The sequence below is a fragment of the Phyllostomus discolor genome, chromosome 3 (assembly GCF_004126475.2).
Source record: "Phyllostomus discolor isolate MPI-MPIP mPhyDis1 chromosome 3, mPhyDis1.pri.v3, whole genome shotgun sequence".
NCBI lineage: Eukaryota > Metazoa > Chordata > Mammalia > Chiroptera > Phyllostomidae > Phyllostomus > Phyllostomus discolor.
This window is the reverse complement of record NC_040905.2, coordinates 107,964,908-107,986,997: the sequence shown is the minus strand read 5'-3', so window position 1 is coordinate 107,986,997 and position 22,090 is coordinate 107,964,908. Positions and strand designations below refer to the sequence as shown.

General features: G+C 42.8%; 1 pseudogene; it reads left to right on the top strand.

Annotated features, from left to right (window-relative positions):
* Positions 1–5,427: 5,427 nt before the first annotated feature.
* On the top strand, positions 5,428–21,846 carry LOC118499580 (annotated as a pseudogene).
* Positions 21,847–22,090: the final 244 nt, after the last annotated feature.

Sequence of the window (22,090 nt, the reverse complement as noted above, 5' to 3'; positions counted from 1 at the left end):
CTGCCTGTCCGCAATGGACTGAAAATTAAAGAAAACAACCTTGGTCTGCACCACAAATAATGGGAGGACCCGAGCTCTAAAGGTTTGCCCAAGAACTACTTATCTGTAAGTTTTCAGTGTTTTTACTCCTTCCTCTTAATTTTACTTTTCCAGGACATCCTGGAACACTTTCCAACATTCGATGTGACACTAATGCTACCAGAAACACCTTCTAGCCTAAGACCCAACCAGACCAGCACTGTGTTTAGGCCAGCTCTGGCCACCAACACATTCTGCATTCATAGGTTCACTGGCAACTGTCCACCACCAGGTGTGATTGCTCAACACTTAAAATGCCACTAGTCAGTTGACAAATGGGATTTTTCATTTTATTTTAAACTTAAAATCACTGCCATAGGGCTGGTGGCTACCATACTGCACAGCACAACAACCCCTTAAGAGTCTTCTTACTGTACCCCACGTGTCACCTCCCCATGCCCCATATGAACACAAGTGGCTTTCTGGAGAAAGATGGTTCTCAAGCAGGAAAACCACCTCAGTTTGTTCCCACCCATACCAGCAGCAGGTAACCTGGAGTCCAGAGAAATGAGGACCCCTTCTGGATAGGGCAGACAAGATTCCACACCAACCTGGAGAAGCAGCCACAGGCCACTGCTCCCAGTCTTGACAGGAGGGACAGCTCAAAGGCTGGGGCTCACAAAAAGGCCACAGAACCCTCATTCCCCCAGCTACTTCTCAGGGCGCTCTGCAAGTCAGGTGTTCCAGCCCTTATCTGTTCACCCTTAGTCCTCACCAGCTCAAGAGATAACAGAAAATGGCTGAGATTCTTGGGAAGAAGAAATCTGATAAGTATCTGTAATGGTTACAAAACAGTGATCTGGGCTATGGAATGTTTGTAATGACTTCATACAGTTAACTTGATTAAATAATTTCTCCTCCAAGTGGATATAAACTACTAACTGCAAGAACAAGCACTTCAACATTACCCACCCTACATTTTAAAAGGAGCTGTACTATGTAAACATGTTAAGGAGCATTAACATGTGTGTGTTCTAAAAACAGCAATTGCAGGGAGCATTTGAGATCCTGCTTCCCAACAATGTCACCAGTTGGGCTCAAATAAACTTTTACAAAATTTCAAAAATAAATAAGTTTAAAAAACAGCATCTGCACAAGGTCAATTAAGAGCCTTGAAATATAATTTATTCCACAAAGTCACACTGATGAAATGTACTTGCAACTCTAGGTAAATGGCCTTTAGCCTTTTTACAAGGGGCCTTTTTATAAGGGGCTGTAGAGTGGCAGAGTCTGCTCAGCCACCACATTGGAGCAAGGCCACGTGGTCTCCCTTGGAAGGGGTCCCTTCAACTCTTTCTGAAGGATCCATGAGTGGGGTGGCAAAAGGGACAGCCAAGAGAAGTGAGATTACCACCCAGACACCTGTGGCTACACCCTAGGGTGTGAGCTTGCTCTGCAATACAGGCCACCCTCACAACTGCATACAGCAACTCTTTCCAAACCACAGGCCAGTTGAACAACTTATTGTGAGAGCTAGACCTTCCCCTGGTCGATATTCTGGAGGCTGGTATATAACATAGGACATTGCCCTCCCGGTTTTACGGTGTCAGGAAAACCAATTTAGTCTCTGGCATGAAATCAAAACAGAGGCAGGGCCAGTTTCGAATATTCGATGCCAGGCAGGAAAATCAGGTAGAACTGTGTGGTCACACAAGGGAACCTCCTTCTCCATACCATTTAAATTCTCAATGACCCAAAAAAGAGAAAAAAGCCACCACCTTGAGACTCAGACAATATTCATGCACATTTCAAACACTTAGTAAGATAAAGCTCCTGTCAATCAGGTAATCTAGGCTCTTTGAAAGCACACCTGGGCATCTCCGTGAATGTTAACAGCTGTGACCTCACAACAGTGGTCCCCACACCTCAACAGTTGACCAAGAACTGAACTGGCTACAACGTGGCATTGGCACAGCCTCATCAGGGCCCAGCCCAGCCAGCACCAGGCAGTGAGTGAGCCATCTGTCACTGTGACCCCAGAGTGGTCTTCGACTCCCAGCTCTTGTCCCCCTCACAGTGTAGACAATGATGCTCTCTCTCAGGGGGTGGTCTCCCAGAGACCCCTCTTTCTTAATAGTCTCACTCAATGTGTCATCAAGTTCTAGAAACATTCGGCTCTTGCACAGGTTAGTGTATCCCCCTCCTTGAGAAACTTTCTAATTACCCCCATTTCCAACTTCCAAGCCTGAGTCACCATCTCTCAGAAGTAAGCCTACTTCTCCTCAAGAGAATTTCAATACCTCTGACTTCTCATTAGCCAAAGCATGTGTTAACTCACTAGAAAAATGGCATAACTTTCTTTCCTACACATGACACTTATAATCCCGCTTCCTCCAACTTTCCCAATCTAAATGAGTTCCGAACCAGAAGTCCACGAAGCAGGTGACATTTAACTCTGAATCTTTCACAATATGAGTCAAGAAATACCTTGCTACAACTCTGGGTCTCTAGTAAAATGTCTTTGCCTTGGAAATCAAACAGATAATGCCCAACCAAAAACCGGAACAGCAACAAAAACAATTTTGAAAATACTCAAAAGAAATCTTCAGTAATTTATGAAAGTCTGCCAATGTCCTTATCTGGAAAACAAGCTTTTTCTTCCAAAGGGATCAAAAATGTCATTTGAGGCAAGTTACGTTAAAAGCAATAAAACTGAATTGGCAGCTATTACAGCAATATTGGTTTATGACTTCGGCACTCTCTTTCACACGCCGCCAACCAGCCAGCCAGACAGCCAGCCAACTCCTGTACTACCGTTTAGCCTTAGAATCCCTGTTTCCTGACAGTCTCTTCCACAAGTACATCTAACAAAAAAGGAACAGAAGATGTTCACCTTCAGCTCAAACAATCCAGCAGTGATGAAGATGGGTACACTAGCGGCAACTTCACAATAGTCCCTGGGACAAAAGGCTGTCAGGGTTCTTAAGCAAAGAAAGTGGCTGAGGGCGCCAGAAGGGTTAGGGAAACGATGGCATCTGAATGGGTTTTGATCCTCTTTCCTGGGGTACCTGTCCTGTGCACTCCAGGAAGAGAAGCCATGGCCTTCTACGCCATTGTGGGGCCCAGAACCTGGAGCTGCACCCTATGCAACACAGTGTGTGCCTGCCAGGTGCCTGAAGCACAGAGGTGGAGGTCATCCTGAGGACCTGCAGGGCCTAGTCTGGGCTGTGTGACTGACCCTCTACAGAGAAGGCAGCACATCTGAGTCCTTCGAAGAAGGACAGTGACAGGGACGAGAGTCCTGTATGCAGTCTGTTTTCATAGCTGAGTGGGAATCAGGAAGGGTGGAAGCGGAGACCAGTAAGAAGGCTGCTGCAAGGTCCTGGTGGGAGTCAACAGAGACCTTGCTTTAGGGTGGCAGCTGGAAAACCAGAAGGGGCTCCATAACAGGATATAGGGATCCAGAGAGAATCAAGGCCAACTCCAGAAGCCTGGAGGCTGGGCCACCTGGCTTCCCTACTTCAACCTCATGCTCAACCTCAAATTCATCTTTAGGTGGTCTAATACTAGTGCAAGAACAAGAATCCACTACAAGGCTATCAAGTTGACCAAGCTTCAGTACCAATGTCACAACACACAAATCCACTTATCTTCTCTACTATCCACTTAATGTTTCTAAACATATTTATACCACTGGCCTTAAATACCTACTTAGGCACATCAAGCCCAAAATTTCAAAAACAATATTGTTTAGTTTGAGGCTGGTTATGTTTCCTTCCTAATCCATACTAGGATGTAATTAAACTAGGACATTGTTGCATACCACCAAAAATCACCTTGCCCCACCTGGGTTTTATCCTTCCTCAGGTGCAGAGGTTTGACCATCACAGCAAACGGTCAACTGCACATCTCCTGTGCTCCCAACTCTGTCCCTGCCTCTGTCTTTACCCTCCCAGCCTTGCAAGATAGAATTGACCTCCTTTTCGAGGATGAAGAAACTGAGTCACCAAGAGCTTAAGCAACGTACATGAAGCCGCACAACAATTATATGGCAAAGCCCACGTCCAAACTCGAGCCTAGCCCTAAGTACATACTCAATCACCACGCTGCCCCACCATAATTTTTCGATGGCTTACTACCCAAACCAATTCCAAAAGAATAAAAAACAAGGAGGAAAAGTATATTATTTCTTCTTACATATTTGCTGCTATATCAATCTTTTATTTGTTTACAGATAATCAAAATCAACAGTCTGAAATGAGGATGCCTGAGGGATTAGCTTCCAATCTGGTTTGCCTCTTATGCACATCATTTGTTTCAACTAATAGTTAATACCTACCAGGTATGAAGCAAAGTACAAGATGTTGGATATTTTCTGGTAAATAAAAGAGAGAAGATAATGGAGTCTAGTACAGCCTGTCCAAAAGAAAGATTTGCTTTCTAATAATAAGATAAGATAAGATAGCTTACTGGCTGGTGTGGCTCAGTGGACTGAATGCCAGCCTGCTAAGCAAAGGATAACTGGTTCAGTTCCCAGTTATGGCACAGGCCTGAGTTGCAGGCACAGCACCCAGTAGGGGGCCCACAAGGTGCAACTACAGATTGATGTTTCTCTCCCTCTCTTTTTCCATACCTTGTCCTCTTTCTCCCGTCTCCTCTCTCTAAAAACAAATAAAGAAAATCTTTTTTAAAAAAAAGATAAGATAGCTTTTCTAATAATCGCATCTTTTAAAAGTAAAAAGGAATGGGTGAAATTAATTTTAGTAACATTTTATGGAACCAATACATCCAAAATTGTATCACATCAACATGTAATTTATACTTAAAAATTATTAATGAGATAGTTTTATATTGTCTTTTGTGTTAAATCTTTTTAAAAAAATTTTTAATTTATTTTCAGAGAGAGGGGAAGGGAGGGAGAAAGGTAGGGAAAGAAACATCAGTGCGTAGTTGCCTCTTACACGCCCCACAATGGGGGCCTGGATGGCAACCCAGGCATTCCCAGTTCCCTGACTGGGAATTGAAATGGTGACCCTTTAGTTTGCAAGCCAGTGCTCAATCCACTGAGCCACACCATTAAGGGTTCATGTTAAATCTTTGAAATCCTGTGTGTGTTTTACACTCAGGTACATCTCAGTTTGGATCAGTTACATTGCAAGTGCTCAGTAGCCTCATGTGGCTCATGGCCATCTTATTAGAGAGTGCCCAGTAGTAGGAAACACAGCACTGAACAAATAAGAAAATAAGAACCTAACAACAACTTCCAAACAATTCTCTGAAAGCAAAGAAAAACATCTCAGAACGCCCATGGAGGGACTGGTGGAGGACGAGGCCTAAATCACACCATCCAAACAGAAGGGTTTTTCCTCAGTTCTGCATAACCAAGAAAGATTATCCTTTGTTATTCTATCTAAGTGTATGGTTTGGGGGTTTTAAATTATGTATATTTATTAAATTATTAATAAAGTATCACAGTTACTACTCTTTAACTATGTATAAGATGATGCCCACATTGGAACAAGAGTTCAGGAACTATAACTACTTAGAGACAATTGGGTGCTTTTCTTACAACCCTGTCACTGGTAACAGATTTTTAAAAAGTCAATTTCAACTTTATTAACATAACTTACATGCCATAAAATGCAGTCATTTAAATGCCTATAAGTTTAACAAATAAATATGCTCATGTAACCATCCCTCCAACCAAGGGCATCTTATCAGCCTGGAAAATTTCCTTGGATTCATCTGAAGTCCATCCAGACCCCCATCCCCACCCCATTCTGGGAAAACACTGCTTAGATTTCTATCACTATAGATGAGTTTTGCCTCAGCTTTTTAAACAAACATTCTTCCCAGATTCTGCACAGAAAGGACTCTCCTATCAATAATGATAACAATATCACAATAACAATAGATTCTGTCAGCATGCCCATTGCATAGATCAGGAAAGTGAGGCTCCAGAACATCAAATAATTTGCTCCAAGTTAGCAGTCTGCATCCCCACAGGCGCTAGCACAAATCCTAAGTAGGACACATCCCATCCACACTTGTGGCTTGAAGTGGATATCACAGTGCTCATGGGAAGTGCTCACAAACACGTGTGCAACATAACTTCCAGGGGGTCACGGGACCCCACATGCCCATGCATGGGTGCTGCTCAAGGAGCCTCCACAAGCCATTGTCATTTCACGCTTCGGGGGTCCAGGTGGAGGATCTGATTGTGAAGTATCGGAAAAAGAAGAAAACAGTGGCTGGGATCATCGTGGAACCCATCCAGTCTGAGGGTGGAGACAACCACGCATCTGACGATTTCTTCCGGAAGCTGAGAGACATCTCCAGGAAGGTCAGTGCACTGGCCAAGGCCGGATGGGGCCACAGGCCATTTCCAGCTGAATTCCCAGAACAGGTAGGGTTAGCTTTGGGATCCTTGTAAACGTCCAGATGTTCAGAGGCTACCTGTTGGCCTCACGGGTAGAGAAGTTGGGAGTAGGAGGACAAGACAGAGAATTCTTCCCTGAAATCTTACTGCAAAACCAGCCTCCATCCAGCCATGCCTTCTTAGTCAGGCTTTCATAATCAGGGTATTCCTGGGAAGAGACTCCACCCTTCCCTTTCTAGAGACCCCACCTCAGCTTTCAGCCCAGTGTGGCCCACATTCAGCAGAGGCAAAATGAACAGACTTTATATTAATATTGTGTTTATTTTATGTCCTGCATATACAAATGGCACATCCAACCACAAGTTCACAGATGAAGGTTATACAACATGACTTGATTTAAACAAAATGCGAAGTAAAGAACAGTTCTGGTGATGAGCAGAACTGCCAAACGTGATGGCAGATGTTTGGGAGACAGGGCCAGGCCTCACTGTGGGGCCGTGTTTCCTCCAGAGTAGGTCAGCTTGCTCAGGGACTGAAGCCAAGTGAAATGCTACCATGCTTTGGATCAGGGCATGTTCAGCATTCTGGTTTGGCTCAGGCTCAGCAGCAGGAGGACATGTTCAGACACAGCTCTGGGGGGACTGCCTGCTTAAGCATTTGTTTAGTTTTGCCCAACAACATGGACTTGGCTTGCAGTTTAGTAAGCACCGACTCTGGCTGGATGACTGGGTCAGAGGTTGGTCGATTGTGGTGGGGGCGTGTTTCTCCCCCCTCTCTCTCCAGCATGGCTGTGCCTTCTTGGTGGATGAGGTCCAGACAGGAGGGGGCTGCACTGGCAAGTTCTGGGCCCACGAGCACTGGGGCCTGGATGACCCTGCAGATGTGATGACCTTCAGCAAGAAGATGATGACCGGGGTTTCTTCCACAAGGAGTTTAGGCCAAATGCCATGAGTACCAACTCCACCCTTTTCTCTTTTCCAGGACTGGGGAAGGAGATGGGTGAAGTATCATTGCTTTCTCAAAACTGGGCCTTCTTCAGAAACCAGGAACTGAGTGGATGCTTAATGTGTCACAGAAGTTTTCTAAGGGTCAATTCTTATCAATTTAATTCACCAGGGATTTCAATCACCCCCATTCTCTACAAGGCTGACTTCATATCAGTCCATTGTCAGTCTTCTATTTTTTCTATGTGGTAATAACTGCTGCTGTAAACTGAGCATTTACTCTGTGCCTTGCCCAGTTCTAAGTACTCTTCATGTACTTTTATCTCTACAACAATCTAGCTCTTAGCTACTACACTGTACTACCACGAGTAATGTGGATTCTCATAAACACACATACACAGTTATCAGGGACTTAGGATCCTTCCTCCTACCATTCCTGCATGTGGTTTCCACCCTTGAGGATGCTTCACGGTCTAAAGAGGCTACTAGAACTCCAACTATCACATCCCATTCTAGACAGTAGAAAGGAAAAAGGAGGGAAGCACAAAGTGAGCCTCCCCTTACTTCTAGTGGCTTTCCCTGAAATCCCACAACTCTTCTAACATTGTGACTCAGATCTGGTCACATGGCCACTCCTAACTGCAAAAGAAGCTGGGAAGTAGGTTTTACTTGGCTGCATTGACAATCTGAGTAATTCATGGAAAAATAAATTGGGTCATCTTTGAAGGCCAAACTGCCATTAATTCCACTCCTGAGTCTAACACCTGTGTGCCATTTTTTTTCTGGAAAAATCACAACCTCGCAGAACCTCTGCTTTCTCCTCTATAAAATGATGACTATAGTTAAGGGCCAACTATCTTGATTTCCCCAGGACTGAGGGATTTCCCAGCACAGGAGGAATTGGCCTCTGTGTGACCAAATATCATATCTCCTACAGAGTTGTTGTTATGGAGAGAATTCAATGAGATAATATGTGTAAACCTCCCAGCCCTTAGTAGACACTCACTGAGTTTGTTTCTCTCTTAAACTGGGGGTGGGGGCGTGGGGAGGTAGGGGGGCAAGGTGTGTCTGGAGGGCGTGGGCCCCTGAAGAGTGTGCCCATGAGTGAACCTTTCCAACACCCCATGCTTTGTTCCAGCCATACCGGATCTTTAATACCTGGCTGGGCGACCCGTCCAAGAACCTGCTGCTGGCCGAGGTCATCAGTGTCATCAAGCGGGAGGACCTGCTGAATAACGCAGCCCATGCTGGGAAGGCTCTGCTCACAGGGCTGCTAGACCTCCAGGTACCCACCCAACTCTGCCACACCCCACCTCTCCCACAACCGCACCCATACATAGCTCCCACAGTCCCCAGGCCAGCATCTGAGCCCTCTAGCATGGCAGAGCACCTGCTCCTTCAGCAGGTGCAGAGGCAGCAGCTCCGAGGACCACCCCTTGCCCCTAGGCAGGGGTGCCAGATTTAGCAAATTACAACATAAAATGCCAGCTTAATTTGAAAAACAGCAACTTTTTTAGCATACAAGCATACCTCATGCGACATTTGAGACATACTTATACTAAAAAGTTGTTATTTATCTGAAATTCAAATTTAACTGGGCACCCTGTATTTTATCTGACAACCCTAACTCAGAACAAGTTGAACTTCGGAAAATATGATTATTCTCATTTTCCACATGAGAAAAGGAGGTTTGGGGAGGTGAGAAGCAGCAAGGGGGCCAGATTTTAAACCCATATATGCCTGATTGCAAAGACTATGGAGTAGTTAAGTGTGGCTATTAAGACAACATAGAACTTCTAGGTGAACTTCTTTTTCTTTTCTTTTTTTAATTGTATTTTATTGATTATGCTATTACAATTGTCCTGAATTTTCCCCCTTGGCCTCCCTTCACTCAGCACCCTTACTTCCTCAGAAATTCCCCCTCCATTGTTCATGTCTGTGTGTCATGCATATAAGTTCTTTGGCTACTCTCTTTCCTATACTGTGCTTTATATACTCATACCTATGCTGTGGCTACCTATTTGTACTTCTTAATCCCCTCACCTCATCACCCAGTTCCCCCATACCAGCCCCCATCTGGCAACCATCAACATGCAATCCATATCCATGATTCTGTCTCTATTCTTGTTTGCTTAGTTTTTTAGACTCAATTGTTGACAGGTATGTATTTTTTTTCCATTTTATTGTTCATAGTTTTGATCTTCTTTTTCTTCTTTTTAAAGATTGTATTTATTTATTTATTTTTAGAGGGAGAGGAAGGGAGGAAGAAAGAGAGGGAGAAAAACATCAAAGTGTGGTTGCCTCTCACGAACCCCCAGCTGGAAACCTGGCCTGCAACCCAGACATGTACCATGACTGAGAATCGAACCAGCAATGCTTTGGTTAGGAGGACAGCCCTCACTGAGCCACACCAGCTGGGGTGATCTTTTTTCTCTTAATTTAGTCCCTTTAACATTTCATACACTAAAGGTTTGGTGATGACAAACTCCTTTAGTTTTTTCTTGTCTGGGAAGCTCTTTATCTGCCCTTTGATTCTAGATGATAGCTTTGCTGGGTAGAGAAATCTTGGCTGTAAGTCCCTGCTTTTCATGACTTTGAATATTTCTTGCCAATCCTTTCTAGCCTGCAGAGTTTCTTTTAAGAAATCAGCTGAGCCATGCTGGTTGAAACAGACAGCCACACATTACAATTTCTCTCCCTCTCTTTCTCCCTTCCTTCCCCTCTCTCTAAAAATAAATAAAAACAATAAAATACAATAAAAAAGAAATCAGCTGATAGTCTTATGGGAACTCCCCTGTAAGCAACTATTTCACTCTTGCTGCTTTTACGAGTCTCCCTTTATCTTTAACCTTTGGCCTTTTAATTATGATGTGTCTTGGAGTGGGCCTCTTTGCATTTATCATAATTGGGACTCTATGCTTCCTGGATGTGCATGTCTATTTCCTTCTTCAAATTAGGGTAGTTTTCTTTCATTATTTTTTCAAATAGATTTCCAATTTCTTGCTCTTTCTCTTCTCCTTCTGGAATCCCTATGATGAGAACAATGAACCCTTTGCAGTTGTCCTAGAGGCTCCTTATACTTTTCTCATTTTTTTTGGATTCTTCTTTATTCTTGTTCTGATTGTTTTTTGCTTCCTTATGTCCAAATTATTGATTTGATTCTCAGCTTCACACACTCTACTGTTGATTTCCTATAAATTGTCCTTTATTTCAATTAGTGAATCCTTCATTTCTGGCTGGACCTTTTTTATGCTGTTGAGGTCTTCACTAAGTTCCTGGAACATCCTTATAACCAGTGTTTTGAACTCTGCATCTGATATATCGCTGATCTCCATTTTGTGTAGCTCTTTTTACAAAGTTTTGATCTGTTCTTTCATTTGGGCCATGTTTCTTTGTCTCCTTGTTTTGGCAGCCTCCCTGTGTTTGTTTCTATGTATAGGTAGAGCTTTGACTCTGTGACTTGGTAGTGTGGCCTAAGGTAGTAGTTTTCATGTAGGGTCCAGTGGCACAGTCTCCCCTATTCCCAAGCTGGGTACTCAAGATGAGCCTGTTATTTGGGCTGAATACACCCTCCTGTTGTAGCTGAGCCTTGGTTCCTGTTGGTAGGTCAGTTCAAGAAATTTACCCAGGCCAGTCAGCTACAAGGGTTGACTATAAAGATTGACTACCAACCTCAGTCCTCCGTGGAGGATCAGCTGTGGGGGGACAGGGTGGTGGTGCTTTGATAAGATCTGTAGCTGTCCACTGGGTGCACTGGCCCTGGGGTTTCCTGATTGGTGCAGACCAAGGTCAGCCCCCACCTATGTTTTGCCAGGGCCACCCTGCCTGAGCTATAAGGCAATCTGAGATGGCTGCTGTTTGTGTTGGAGATTCCCAGGTGAATCCAAGCTGTGAATCTAGGCTGGGTGCTGCTAATGCAGGGCTTCAGGTTCACTAAAATCAGGTATTGCTTATTTAATAGAATTTAGGAAATTGTGCAGCATAAGCCAAGACCAGCCATTCATATGGAAAAGCAGCTTGGGTGTGCCCATAAGTTGGGTGGGGTGGAGTCTCTGGGGGTCTCCAAACTGAGTCAAACTGTGTTAGACTGATGGAGTTCATGTATCACATCAGCTGGCTGGCTCTGTAGGGGGAAGGTTTAGAAAAGGGACAAGTGCTTCTGCTAGCCTTGATACCAGACTCTTCACTTTCTCCCAGTATGCCACTGGTGCCTTTTTAGATGCTACCCCAGTGCTGAAGTTCAGAAGGAGTGAGTCTGAAAAGGTCAGTATATGCATGGGTTAAGAGGAACTGGGGCTCTAGAAGTTTCTTCCACTGACCTAACCCTCACTGGTTTTTGTAGCCAGGATTTGGGGGGACTTAATCTCCTGGAACTGGAATCCTGGGCTGGGGTGCCTGGTGTAGGGCTGGGATTCCTTGCTCCTGAGATATCCCTCCTGAATTTTTATCTACCACACATGGGTGAGAGACCAGCCCATTCTGCATGTGCCCCTCCTACTAGTCTGGGTATATGTGGTTTGTTTAATTCCATAGTTGTCACACTTCCATTTGACTCATTTTCTGAAAGTTCTGAGTGATGATTGTTCTATATTTTAGTTGTAATATTCGTGTGGTTGTGCAAACAGGTGAGCCATGCCTGCCTATGCCACCATAGACGGGCCAGACTTCTTGACCAGAAGTCCTCTTTTTCTTTTCTGGAGAAGATTTGCATTTGAATTGAGGTTGGGCAGGGACAAGTACTAGAAAAAGCCTCTGCAGTGGGTCAGGCCCTTCCTTCCTGATGGGGTGCTCCTTCACAGTCCTCCAGTTGGGCAGGAGAAATTACTGGTTGCCTTTATTTCCCTGGTTGATGTCTGGGCCCTGCTTACAGATGTTAATACAGCCAGGTCCCAGCTTGGTGGGGATCTGGTTGTTCTGGGCTATCACAAACATGGCTGCTCCCTGTCCAAATCTGAAGACAGTGTTTCCCAAAGAGGGTCTGACCACTGATGGTTCTTGGCACCAACTCAGCTGCCAATAAGAACCCTCAATTTGGAGTGAGGTGAAAAATGGAACTTTATTCAGTGCAAAACAGCTCAAGTATGACACAGTATGTCTGTGAGGCCGCCCAGGGTCCAGGCCCCTCTCCAACCACCCAGCTCTGCTCCGCTTGCTCTGTTCAGCCTAAAATAACAGGTAGAAAGGGAAAGTGCACTCTCACAGCAAGCAGGAAGCTGGTTGATATAGACAGAAGTCCCCACCCTGAACCCTGATTGATCTGTACTAATGCAAATGAGGACTCCAAATCATCACAATTTGCATGGACTGAAGGCACTGTCCTGATTGGTCAGAATCAAGCCACTCTGATTGGTTGAAGGTATTCAGCTCTAATTGGATAGGGAAAGCCTCAATTCCACTGGTTGAAATAGATTTCCAGGAACTTCTTTATAAGTGCTAGCTTAGATGGCACAGAATGCAGGAAGGCAATCCAGCACACAGGCAGGTAGTTCTGTGCAGGCTCTTGCATGAGACCCCTGTATAGAAATGGCTGCTAGACTCTGGTTTTGTTTGTTTTGTTGTTGTTGTTGTTTATTTTTAATTTGAGTCAACTTAGCCATCAGGAGCCCTTCTTAGTAGGTGCCTTCTTTCTCAGGGTGCGCAGTGGGTTCCCTATGCAGGACAATACCACAAAAAAAGTTTCCATGGAAACATTGTAGAGACTCTTAAGACTGACATCTTTGCTTTTAGGAGCCCTGAGCTGGCTCATTTAAAGAAATGGGAGCAATTAGGAATCCTTATCAGGGCATTAAAAATCTCTAGGCAAGAAGGAGCTAAGGTTAAAGGAATGCCCTAAAACAAGAAACTAGACAAATGGGTGAGACAAAAGGATGCATGTAGATATAGTCTTAGAGGCAACATTCAAAGCCATTCAGTGAGGAGCAGATGGGGATTTCTACCCTGGCATTAATTAAACAGTTACTCTGTGTGTGTGTGTGTGTGTGTGTGTGTGTGTGTGTGTGAGACAAGGATGACAAAAGGGTGTCCAAATGGATGAGACCTTGTTTCTGGCCTCCACACTCTGATGGGAGACAGGAGTGTGTTCATATCACTGGTTCCCAGCCAATTAGCAAGTGCAGGGATGAATAGGGTAAGTGCTGAAGTAACTTCTGTGCCTCATTTCCTCTACTATGGAGACCAAAATCGGTCCTTCACTAGCAGTGTGGGGGATCAAGAACATGCATATAAGAGCCTAGCAGTGTTCCTAGCATATCTGTGGGGCCTTTATTATCACCCCAGTGCCTACCAAGGGGCTGTAACAAAATGACACATCTCTGCCCCCGGTACCTGAAATTATTGTGGGTTGTCCAACCCCTGTTTGCTGTCCTTCACATGGATGATGGAGAGTGGGGAATAACCAAGATCCTTTACTCTGGGGGACTGTATTCACTTCCTGGAGCTGCTGTAACAAACTACTACAAACCAAGTGGCTTAAAATAAGAATTTGTTTTCATCATTCTGGAAGCCAGAAGTCTGAAATCAAGGTATCGGTAGCCTTGATTCTTTCTGGAGGCTCTGAGACAACATCCATCCCAGGCCAGTCTGCTGGATTCTCGTGGTTGCTGGTGGTCCCTGGTATTCCTTGGCTCATAGCTGCTTCCCTGTCATCTTTGCTTCTGTTCTCACATGGAGTTCTCCCCTCTCTGTATGTGTCTGAGGCCAAATTTCTCTTTTTTTATAAGAATGCCAATTGTTGGATTTAGGGCCCACCCTAATCCAGTATAACCTCATTTAACCTAAATACATCAGCAAAGAACCTATTTGCAAACAAGGTCACACTCACAAGTTCTAAGTCAACATACATTTGGGGAGGGGCCACTATTCATCCCATTACAACTCCCAACCTCAAAGCCTTGAATATGAGTTTTGCTTTTTTAAAAAATTTTATTTTAATTGTTGTTCAAGTAATTTTCTGTTCTTTACTCCAATCCCAGCCCACCCACCCACCCCTCCCCACCTCCCTCCCATTTCCGCTCCCCCCTAGTTTTTGTCCATGTGCCCTTTATATTTGTTCATGTAAACTTTTCCCATTCTCCCCTGAAATTCCCTCCCCTCTCCCCTCTGGTCACTATCAGCCTGTTCTCTATTTCAGTGTCTTTGGCTATATTTTGCTTGTTTGTTTGTTTTGTTGTTTAGGTTCCTGTTAAAGGTGAGCTCATATGGTATTTGTGTTTCACTGACTGGCTTATTTCGCTTAGCATAATGCTTTCCAGCTCCATCCATACTGTCAAAAAAGGCAGGAGCTCCATCTTTCTTTCTGCTGCATAGAATTCCATTGTGTAAATGTACCATAGTTTTTTGACCCATTCATTTACTGATGGGCACCTAGGTTGCTTCCAGCACCTGGCTATTGTAAATTGTGCTGCTATAAATATTGGAGTGCATAGGTTATTTTGGATTGGTGTTTCAGGGCTCTTAGGATATAATCCCAGGAGTGGTGTTGCTGGATCAAAAGGCAGATCCATTTTTCGTTTTCTGAGGAAATTCCGTACTGTTTTCCATAGTGGTTGTACCAGTCTGCAATCCCACCAACAGTGCACTAGGGTTCCCTTTTCTCCACAACCTCTCCAACACTTGTTGCTTGTTGTTTTGTTTATGATGGCCATTCTGACCAGTGTGAAGTGGAATCTCATTGTGGTTTTAATTTGCACCTCTCTGATAGCTAGCGATATTGAGCATCTTTTCATCTGTCTCTGGATCCTCTGTGTGTCCTCCTTGGAGAAGTGTCTGTTCAAGTCCTTTGCCTATTTTTTAATTGGGTTGCTTGTCTTCTTAGAGTGGAGTCGTGTATATAGTCATGGAGTTCTTTATATATTTTGGAGATTAAACCCTTGTCTGAGGTATCATTAGCAAATATGTTTTCCTGTACAGTTGGTTCTTTTTATTTTAATACTGTTTTCTTTAGCTGTGCAGAAGCTTTTTATTTTGACGAGATCCCATTTGTTTATGCTTTCCTTTATGCCCCTTGCTGTAGGGGACATATCAGTAAAAATGTTGCTGCATGAAATATCTGAGACTTTCCTACCTAGTTCTCCTCTAGGACTTTAATGGTGTCACAGTTTATATTTAAATCTTTCATCCACCTTGAATTTATTTTTGTGTATGGTGTAAGTTGGTGCTTCAGTTGCATTTTTTTTTTTTTGCATGTAGCTGTCCAGTTCTCCCAACACCATTTGTTGAAGAGGCTATTTTTACTCCATTTTATGTTGCTGCCCCCTATGTCAAATATTAATTGACCATAGAGACTTGGGTTTATTTCTGGGCTCTCTGTTCTGTTCCAGTGGTCCATGTGCCTGTTTTTATGCCAGTACCAGGCTGTTTTGATTACAGTGGCCTTGTAATAGAGTTTAGATTCAGGTATTGTGATCCCTCCTACTTTGCTCTTCTTTCTCAAAATTGCAGCAGCTATTCGGGGTTGTTTATGGTTCCATATAAATTTTTGAAGTGTTTGTTCTATGTCTGTGAAATATGTCATTGGTTCTTTAATAGGTATGGCATTGAATCCGTAAATTGCTTTGGGTAGTATGGACATTTTGATGATGTTAATTCTTCTAATCCATGAACATGGCATATGTTTCCATTTGTTTGTGTCTTCCTTAATTTCTTTCTTCAGTATTATGCAATTTTCGGCATACAGGTCTTTTACCTCCTTGGTTAGGTTTATTCCTAAGTATTTTATTTTTCTTTTTGCTATATCGAATGGGATTTTTTTTCTTGATTTCTGCTTCTGCTGTTTCATTGTTGGTGTACAAAAATGCCTTTGATTTCTGAATATTGACTTTGTATCCCGCTGTTTTGCCAAATTCATTTATTATGTCAAGCAGTTTTTTGGCCGAGTCTATAGGATTTTCTATGTACACTATCATGTCATCTGCAAACAATGACAGTTTTGTTTCCTCCTTTCTGATCTGGATGCCTTTTATTTCCTTTCTTGTCTGACCTCTGTGGCTAAAACTTCCAATACTATATTCAATAGAATTGGTGAAAGTGGACAACCTTGTCTTGTTCCTGATCTTAGTGGAAAAGGTTTTAGTTTTTACCCATTGAGTTTGATGTTGGCTGTAGGTCTCTCATATATGGCCTTTATTAGGTTGAGGAATATTCCCTCTGTTCCCACCTTGTTGAGTGTTTTTATCATAAATGGGTGCTGTACCTTATCAAATGCTTTTTCCGCATCTATTGATATGATCATGTGATTTTTGTCCTTGCTTTTGTTAATATGATGTATTATATTTACTGATTTGCAAATATTGTACCATCCTTGCATCCCTGGGATGAATCCCACTTGGTCATGGTGTATGATCTTTTTGATGTGTTGTTGGATGTGATTTGCCAATATATTGTTGAGGATTTTAGCATCTATGTTCATTAGCAATATCAGCCTGAAGTTTTCTTTCTTTGTTGTGCCTTTATCTGGTTTTGGGTTTAGGATGATGCTGGCTTCATAAAAAGAGTTTTGAAGTCTTCCATCTTTTGAATTTTTTGGAATAATTTGTGAAGGATAGGGATTAGCTCTCCTTAAATGTTTTGTACAATTCTCCTGTGAAACTGTCTGGTCCAGGGCTTTTGTGTGTTGGAAGCTTTTTGATTACTGCTTCAATTTCATCACTGTTATTGGTCTATTCAGGCTTTCAGCTTCTTCATTCACTTTTAGAACATTGTATTTTTCTAAAAATCTATCCATTTCACCTAGGTTTTCTAATTTCTTGGCATCTAGTTCTTCCTAGTAATTTCTTAACAATCCTTTGTATTTCTGTGGTGTCAGTTGTAATCTCTCCTATTTCATTTCTGATTGTGTTTATTTGGGCCCTCTCTCTTTTTTTCTTGATAAGTCTGCTTAAAGACTTGTCGATTTTGTTTATCTCTTCAAATAATGAGCTCCTGGATTCATTGGTCTTTAGAATTGTACTTTTAGTCTCCATGTCATTTGATTTTGCTCTGATCTGGGTTATTTCCTTCCTACACTTGCTCTGGACTGTCTTTGTTGTTGTTCCTCGAGTTCTTATAGGTGTAGGGTTAGGTTGTTTGTTTGAAATGTTTCTGTCTTTTTTAGGTATGCCTGTATCACTATAAACTTCCCTCTCAGGACTGCCTTCGCTGTGTCCCGTAAGCTTTGGGTTGTTGTGACTTCATTTTCATTTGTTTCCAGGTAATTTTGATTTCTTCCCTAATTTCATTCTTGGCCCATTCATTGTTTAATAGCATGCTATTTAATCTCCATGATTTTGAGTGTTTTGGGGTTTTTTTTCCCATGGAGTTGGTTTCTACTTTCAGTCCATTGTGATCTGAGAAAATGCTTGGTATGATTTCAAATTTCTTGAATTTGTTGAGGCTTCTTTTGTGTTCTATCATGTGGTCTATCTTTGAAAATGTTCCATGTGCATTTGAAAAGAATGTGTATTTAGCTTCTTTGGGATGAAGGCTCTATATCAGTTAAGTCCATTTCATCTAGGGCATTGTTCAATGCCACAATCCCTTTGTTGATATTTTGTTTGGAAGATCTGTCCATTTTTGACAGTGGGGTGTTAAAATCCCCTACTATAATTGTGTTACTGTCAATATCTTTCTTGAAGTCCTCCAAAGTTTTCTTTATGTATTTGGGTGCCCCTATGTTGGGTGCACATATATTTACAATGTTTATGTCTTCTTGATGGATTCTTCCCTTGAGTGTTATGAAGTGACCTTCTGGGTCTCTCTTTATGGCCCTTTTTTGGAACTCTATTTTGTCTGATATGAGTATTGCTACTCCACCTTTTTTTCCCCATCCATTTGCTTGGAAAATTTGTTTCCAGCCCTTCACTTTCAGTCTGCATAGGTCTTTTATCCTGAGGTGGGTCTCTTGTAGGCAGCATATGTGTGGATCATGTTTTCTTATCCATTCAGCTATTCTATGTCTTTTGATTGGAGCATTTAATCCATTTACATTTAAGGTTATTATTGATAGGTACTTATTCATTGCCATTTATGTACCTGTGTTCCTCTCCTTCTCTCTTTTCCTTCCTTTCCTTAAAGCAGTCCCTTTAGCATCTCTTGAAGAGCTGGTTTGGTCAAGGTATATTCTTTTAGACTTCTTTTGTCTGGGAAGCTTCTTATTGGCCTTCTGTCTTAATTGAGAGCCTTGCTGGGTAAAGTAGCCTTGGTTGAAGACCTCTGGTTCTCATTACTTGGAATATTTTTTGCTATTCTCTTCTCACTTGTAGTGTTTCCATTGAGAAATCAGCTGCTAGCCTTATTGGGGCTCCCTTGTATGTTACTTCCTATTTTTCCCTTGCTGCCTTTAAGATTTTCTCTTTGTCTTGAAATTTCTCCATTTTAATTATGATGTGTCTTGAAGTGGGCCTCTTTGGGTTCCTCTTCATTGGGACTCTCTGTATTTCCTGGATTTGTGGGACTTTTACTCTCATCAAATTAGGGAAGTTTTCCATCATTACTTTTTCAAACAGGTTTTCTATCCATTGCTCTTCTTCTTCTCCTTCTGGTATCCCTATTATATGGATATTTTTATGTTTCATATTGTCTTGCATTTCTCTTAATCCCTCTTCATTCTTTTTGGGCCTCTTTTCCTTTTCTTGCTCTTTCTGGGTGGTTTTTTTTTTTTTTTTTTGTATTTTGTCCTCTAGTTCGCTGATCGATCTTCTGCTTCATCGATCCTGCTTTTGATTCCTTCTACTATGTTCTTCAGTTCAGAAATTGTATTCTTCATTTCCTCTTGGCCCTTGTTGAGAGTTTCTATTTCCTTTTTAATGTTGATATAGTTTGCAGTGAGTTCATTGTAGTTTCCCTGTATTTTCTGGTAGCTCATTGGAAGCTCATTGAGCTTCCTGATAATTATTGCTTTGAATTCGATATCTGATAGTTGAGTTGCCTCTATTCATTTTGCATTCTTTCTGAGGCTTCCTCCTTTCCCTTCATTTGGGATTGTTTCTTTGTCTTCTCATTGTTTGTGAGACTCTTCTTGTTATCCTCTGCTTCTTAAATTGATCTGTTCTGGCTCCCTGGGTTTATGATGTAAACTTCTATGGTAGAATACCTGTGAGATTCAGTGATGCAGTCTCCCTCCAGTAACCTGGTGTTCACAGCTTCCCCCAACTCTTTTTTGTGATTAGTTGGAGGGGTAAGGCAAAATTATTTAAGACAGAAAGAGAGTATTCTATGATATTTACAGTAGCAGCTGGTAGAGAAGAGATAGGAGATCCTTTGGCTATGTGTAGTGTTAACCGTGATCTTCCACTCAACTAGCCACTTTTTAGAAAAGATGGAAAGAAGATAAGACTCTTGTTGGGGAGGGAAGGATTGTGAGTTGGATCTAGAAAGCAAAGAGGTTGTGGGAGGTCAGATTCTGAGGTAAGAATAGTAAATAGGTGTAGTGTGTGAGACAATAGAGTTAACCACTACAGTAATAGAGTTCAGGAAACTGTGAAGTGGGCTAAGATCTGGGAGGGGTGTTGTGTAGTATTTACAATTGTATGGAATCACTATTATTTACAGTAATATTAGAGCAACATTCATATGACAGAATCTATGAGATCTAGATAACAAGAATAGGGAGTATAGAAGCTTGAGTAGTGTACTAATGGAACACAAATGAAGTGAAGGACAGTAAATTAGCAATCACTACAAATGAGATAACAGGGGAAACCTGTCAAATGATACAATATAACCAGCCAAGCAAAGAAGACTATACAGAAAGAAGAAGAATACCAAAATACTATTAAAATAAAAAATGTAAGAATAATGAAAAGATAATAATCCAAATATGCAATAATTTGCAGGTTCTCTGTAATAGCAAAGTGAAATTTGTCTCACTGTCTCAGCTGTTGGGATGCCCCCTCTTTGGGTCCAACCCTGATCTTTTCACAGTTCCAGTTTTGTTTTGTTTTTGTCTCACTTACGTGTATTTAAAAAGAAAAAGGAAAAAAAGAAGAAAAAAGTAGGAGATGGAAGGAAGAAGAGATAAAATTGGAAAGAAAGAAAGAAGGGACAACACTAGAAAGAAGGAAAGAGAAGCAAAAGGAATTGAGAGATATAAAAATAATAAGAATAAAAAAATAAAAAGTTACTAAAAAAAAAAAATCAAGCAATCAAACAAAAAACCTCCTGCTGGTTTCAGACTGGCCAAACTGGTTTTTCTGGTCTTGCTGGCTGCAGCAGGCTGAGGGGTGATTGGTATCGCTTTTCTCCCTGCCCCCCCCCGTCAGCACTCAGTCAGCTTCATGTGTATTCTCCCCAGGGCTAGCCACACACTCTCCCCAGAGCCAGTCTGATGCCTCTCCACAGGACCCTGGGTGTGGGATCTGGGCCCTCCTAAGCACGTTCTCCACGGGTTTACTGTTGTGGGCTCGTGGCCTCCTGCAGAGCATGTGCACCTTCCCCGGGTTCTGGATCTTCCACAAAACACACTCTCCCTGGGTTGCAGGTGGGGCCCTCGGCCAGGCTGCCCTTGGTTGCACAGGCTGGGGTGCACACTCTTCCCAGGGCTATGTGTGGATGCTCACAGTCCCTGTGTGTTTGCCACTCTGTTCTCAGTCCCCTCTCTGTGTCTTCAAGCAACCAGGCCTTCCCCAGTGCTGCTCAAACCTTGTTTGGCTGGGGAGGGAGCGGTTGACCCAGCTCTCTCCCAAGAGCCCTGTGGGAGACCTGGCACCGGGCCTGGCACTACAGCCTCCCTGGTCCCCGAGCTGATCCCTGGGCCCTTATTGTCCTGAAGCACTCTCCTTATCATCTGGTTTTTCAGTATCCACTACAATTTTTTATCTCCTATTTTCATATATGCTGTGGAACTGTTCACTGTTTGCTCTGTTCCTCCATAGATCGGCTAGGTTTTTCTCCTGTGTGTAGGGGAAAATGGAATCTGCTCCCTCCTACCATGCCACCATCTTCCCTCTCAGCTTTTTTTCTTAGAAGAAGCAATCACCACTTTTCTAGAAGAATTGCTCATAAATAACCATGGCTGGCATATGTTGAGTGCCTACCAAGTGCCAGGCCCTGGCCTTAGGACCTGTCTCACTAAATTCTTACCACAGCCCAATGGGATCAATAGCACTTTTATCCTTCAGTTTACAGAAGAGGAAACTGAGACACAGGCCACTTAAATGACTTGCCCAAGGTTGCATGGTGAGAAAGGGGCCAAGCTTTTGAACCCAAGACTGAATGTCTCTAGAGCCAGAGCTCCAAACCCCAGAGTGATCCTGCCGGCCCATGCAGAGGTCCAAAGGCAGGACACTGGACATCCTTTGAGGAACCATGACCACTGAACTGGCTGCGACAAGGTGACAGACTTTGATGCCAGCCTTGTTTCCTCCACTGCAGACTCGGTACCCCCAGTTCATCAGTAGAGTAAGAGGATGAGGCACCTTCTGCTCCTTTGACACTCCAGATGAATCCATACAGAATAAACTCATTTTAATAGCCAGAAACAAAGGTAAGGTGACCAGAAGTGGAAAGTGGGCTTAAACAGTGCCTTATGTTACCTGGCAGGGGAGGGCAGATGGTACACAAGACTGAAGACACTGTCAATGTTATTTCTCAAAAGAAGAGAAAGTTACTACAGGGATTTCCCTTATGCATTAATTCATCCACCAAAAATTCACCAAAGGATTGGCACCAACACTAGAGACATAATTATGATCAAGACTACAAGGGTCCCTTCCTTCAATGAGCTTACAGTCTAGCAGGAAGAGTAACATTAAAAAAAAATATTTCATGAACAACC